At 42.2% G+C, this 5,000-nt stretch overlaps 1 long non-coding RNA gene and 1 pseudogene across 1 annotated transcript in view; one reads left to right on the forward strand and one right to left on the reverse strand.

Moving 5' to 3' along the window:
• Nucleotides 1–5,000, reverse strand: part of LOC135572981 (uncharacterized) — a 62,026-nt gene that overhangs the window by 4,527 nt on the left and 52,499 nt on the right. The window lies entirely within an intron of this gene.
• Nucleotides 1–5,000, forward strand: part of LOC135573002 (fibrinogen beta chain-like) — a 14,296-nt pseudogene that overhangs the window by 2,017 nt on the left and 7,279 nt on the right.

Here is a 5,000-nt window from a genome sequence, read left to right on the forward strand (position 1 = left end):
TATATGTGTATGTATATACACACTACCGTTCAAAAATTTGGGTCATGTCCTTTTTTTAAAAGAAAATAATAGTTTTGTTCATTAAAAATAGCATCAAATTGATCAGAAATACAGTGTAGACATTGTTAATGTTGTAACTGACGATTCTGACTCCGGGATGCTATTCCTGTCTGTGTTCTTTGCCCATCTTAATCTTTTTCTTTATTGGCCAGTCTGAGATATGCTCTTTTCTTTGCAACTCGTATAGAAGGCCAGCATCACAGAGTTGCCTCTTCACTGTTGACGTTGAGACTGGTGTTTTTGCGGGTAATATTTATTGAAGCTGCCAGTTGAGGACTTGTGAAGTGTCTGTTTCTCAAACTAGACATTTTAATGTACTTGTCCTCTTGCTCATTTTATAGCACCGCCTCCCACTCCTCTTCTATTCTTGTTAGGGCCAGTTTGTGCTGTTCTGTGAAGGGAGTAGCACATACGTTGTATGAGATCTCCAGTTTTTTGGCAATTTCTCGCATGGAATAGCCTTTTTCTTCAGAACAAGAATCGGACTGATGAATTTCAGAAGAAAGGTCTTTGTTTCTGGCCATTTTGAGCCTGTAATTGAACCCACAAATGCTGATGCTCCAGATACTCAACTAGTCTACAACAGTCAGTTTTATTGCTTCTTTAATCAGAACAACAGTACAGTTTTATTGCTTATTAAAGCACAACAGCACAACAGTTTTTCAGCTGTGCTTATATAATTGCAAAAGGGTTTTCTAATGATCAATTAGCCTTTAAAATGATAAACTTGGATTAGCTAACCCAACATGCCATTGGAACACAGGAGTGATGGTTGCTGATAATGGGCCTCTGCACGCTATGTAGATATTCCATTAAAAATCAACAATTTCCTGCTACAATAGTCATTTACAACATTAAAACCTCTTAGGGAAGCTGCACCGCAGCTTTGTTAAAAATCGCCATTTCAGCGCCCTGCTATTCATGCCAGGAATATAGTATATGCATATGATTAGTATGTGTGGATAGAAACACTCTGACGTTTCTAAACTGGTTAAATCACGGCTGCATAATAACAGAACGTATGCTTAATCAAAAGTGCAGGAAAATCTGATCACTGAAAATGGAAATAAAATATCCATGCGCCACCCAGGAATTGTTAAAGGTGAACCGGATTAAATGAGGTCGAGGTTGCAGTACCTACAGCTTCCACACGATGTCTAGAGTCTTGCCATTTGCTTCTCGCTTTGTTTCTGGTCAAACCGAACAAGGGAGCCGTATTTCCCGTCTCCGACAGGATGTTTTGTTGAGATTTCTCCGACATTATTTCCAGACGGACACCTATAGAATTTACATCGCCTCCTGATCAATTTTATCGCTTATTAACGTACTACTCTAAAGTTGCAATACAAAAAGTATTTTGAAGTGTTTTGTGAAAGTTTATCGTCGACTTTTTTAATTAAAAATGACGTTACGTTAGAAAACGCTATTTTTCCGTTGTTCACACAGTATTCATAGATCGATATCTAGGCTATATACGGACCGATTTAATCGAAAAAGACCCAAATGATGTTTATGGGACATCTAGGAGTGCCAAGAAAGAAGCTCGTCAAAGGTAATGAATGTTTTATATTTTATTTCTGCTTTTGAGTAGCCCCCGGCTATCGCAAAATCTGTCGTTAGGTGACGCTGCTGTATTCTGGGGATACATGCTATCAGATAATAGCTTCTCATGCTTTTGCCGGCATTTTACAAATCTGACTCGGTGGATAGATTCACAACGAGTGTAGCTTTAATTCAGTACATTGTATGTCCATTTTAATGAAAGTTTGAGTTTTATCAACCACTATAGGTGGCGCTCTTGAACATTTCCGCTGATTTATGTTCCCACCACGGCCCTAACAAGTTTTAACAATGTCAATACTGTATTTCTTGATCAATTTGATGTTATTTTAATGGACATAAATGTGCTTTTCTTTCAAAAAACAAGGACATTTCTAAGTGACCCCAAACTTTTGAATCAGTGTGTATATATATATATATATATACAATTACAATTATTATTACTACCATAAAGGTCAAATGCAGCTGTTTTAATCTTAATATCAAATCATTTCTGGTAACAATTAAGTACCTTACTGTGATTGTTTTCAGTTAAAATGGTCAAAAAAGAAACAAGAATAACTTCTTAGCAACGATCAATTTTTACAAGCAAGCATTTAGTTAGGACTCTCTGGGAGGCCTGAGAGGGGAGGGAAAACTGAAAAACGAGTTCTTGGCAGAGAGGCTTGGAACTCTCTTCTTATTGGTCTAATAATTTACTGATTACTGTCTTCCACTCTCTGAACCCTAAAATAGCATTTACATTGTAATTTGTTGCAATAATGATGTTCTCATATTCACAAATTTAGTTTTATAATAACTTTTAATGGTACATTTTTATAAGTTTAATTTGTAATTGTTGAATTAAACTCTAATGTTTACATGTTGTTTATCTTTCACAGGGTGATAAGACTGATGTAAGTGAATCTCTTTCATTCGTGTGTTCAACTAGAGACCTTCACACTGTTCCTTCACACTGTTCCTTCACACCGACCTCCCTACAAAGTCATCCTAAACTCTTCTCTCTCTCTGTCTCTCTCTCTGTCTCTCTCTGTCTCTCTCTCTCTGTCTTGTCTCTCTCTCTGTCTCTCTCTGTCTCTCTCTCTGTCTCTGTCTCTTCTCTCTGTCTCTCTCTCTCTGTCTCTCTCTCTCTGTCTCTGTCTCTCTCTCTCACTTCTCTCTCTCTGTCTCTCTCTCTCTCTCTCTCTCTCTCTCTCTCTGTCTCTCTCTATCTCTGCCTCTCTCTTCTCTCTCTCTCTCTCTCTCTCTCTCTCTCTGTCTCTGCCTCTCTCTCTCTCTCTCTCTCTCTCTCTCTGTCTCTCTCTCTTTCTCTGTCTCTCTCTCTCTCTCTCTCTGTCTCTCTCTGTCTCTCTGTCTCTGTCTCTCTGTCTCTCTCTCTCTCTCTCGTCTCTCTCTCTCTCTCTCTCTCTCTCTCTCTCTCTCTCTCTCTCTCTGACTCTCTCTGACTCTCCCTCTCTCTCTCTCTCTCTCTCTGTCTCTCTCTCTGCTCTCTCTCTCTCTGCTCTCTCTCTCTCTCTCTCTCTCTCTCTCTCTCTCTCTGTCTCTCTCTCTCTCTCTCTCTCTCTCTCTCTCTCTCTCTGTCTCTGTCTCTCTCTACTCTCTCTCGCTTCTCTGTCTCTCTCTCTCTCTCTCTCTCTCTCTCTCTCTGTCTCTCTCTCTCTCTCTGTCTCTCTGTCTCTCTCTCTCTCTCTCTCTCTCTGTCTCTCTCTCTCTGTCTCTCTCTCTCTCTCTCTGTCTCTCTCTCTTCCTTCCCCCCGCAGCCCAAAACAGTGGTGGACCCTCGCGGCCACCGACCCTTGTCCAAGGGGCGTGAGACCTACTCCCCCACCCGCAACAACCCCGCTCCCATCAGTGGTGGTGGCCGTTACCGGGGGCGACCCACGGAGGCTCCCGCCAGAGGCACCGAGCAGGAGAAGGAGGAGCAACCGGAGGCTGGGGGATGTACACATGCCTCTGAACAGATGGTGAGGTGTTAGGTTGTATATTCTGAACAGACGGTGAGGTGTTAGGTTGTATATTCTGAACAGACGGTGAGGTGTTAGGTTGTATATTCTGAACAGACGGTGAGGTGTTAGGTGTGTTGTGCTTTGACTACACTTGACGGTGATCAACTATCATTCATCAATACCTAATCAGTGATATTGCTTTTACATTAATCCAGCCTCTCTACATTGATTGATCAAGTCTAGTTAATCATGCAGTCCCTTGTGTCTTATGGGCTGTGGAGACAACACATCCTTAGCATTAGCATTTTCCATCTCTGCCATAGAGATCCTATGGTCACAGCAGAAACACTTCCTTAGCATCTAAAGTCATTGGAAAAATACTTCCTTAGCATTAGCATCTTCCATCTCTGCCAAAGAGATCCTATGGTCACAGCAGAAACACTTCCTTAGCATCTAAAGTCATTGGAAAAACACTTCCTTAGCATTAACATCTACCATCTCTGCCATAGAAATCCTATGGTCACAGCAGAAACACTTCCTTTAGCATTAGCACCATCATCTCTACCATAGAGATATTACGGTCACAGCGGAAACACTTCCTTAGCATTAGCAACTACCATCTCTACCATAGAGATCTTACGGTCACAGCGGAAACCCTTCCTTAGCATTAGCAACTATCATCTCTACCATAGAGATCTTACGGTCACAGCGGAAACACTTCCTTAGCATTAACATCTACCATCTCTACCATAGAAATCCTATGGTCACAGCGGAAACACTTCCTTAGCATTAGCAACTATCATCTCTACCATAGAGATATTACGGTCACAGCGGAAACACTTCCTTAGCATTAGCAACTACCATCTCTACCATAGAGATCTTACGGTCACAGCGGAAACCCTTCCTTAGCATTAGCAACTATCATCTCTACCATAGCGATCTTACGGTCACAGCGGAAACCCTTCCTTAGCATTAGCAACTACCATCTCTACCATAGAGATCTTACGGTCACAGCGGAAACACTTCCTTAGCATCTACATTACCCAGTGTTTCCTTCCTCCTCCGGCCCTACAGGGGGTGCTGTGTCCTACAGGCTGTGAGCTGAAGACGGCCATACTGAAACAAGAGAGGAACGTAAAAGAGGAAGTCAGGAGGATGCAGAAGGATGTTGACGACCTGTCGAGATCCTCTAACACCATCTATAACTACGTAGACGGAATGTCCTCAGCGCTGAGAGAGAGACAGCTGGTTAGCAACGGTAAGATGGAGGTGACAAACACACAGTGATACCAGCCGTCTGTGAGATGTTACTGGTTAAAACGAGGTTAAGAAACAATGCCTTAGCCCTCACCCTCCCCTCTTCTTCCTCTCCCTTCTCTCGCTTCTCTCGTCGCTTCTTCTCTCTCTTCTGCCCCTCTCTCTCCCTCCTCCTCC

Source organism: Oncorhynchus nerka, linkage group LG8, assembly GCF_034236695.1.
Source record: "Oncorhynchus nerka isolate Pitt River linkage group LG8, Oner_Uvic_2.0, whole genome shotgun sequence".
Lineage (NCBI taxonomy): Eukaryota > Metazoa > Chordata > Actinopteri > Salmoniformes > Salmonidae > Oncorhynchus > Oncorhynchus nerka.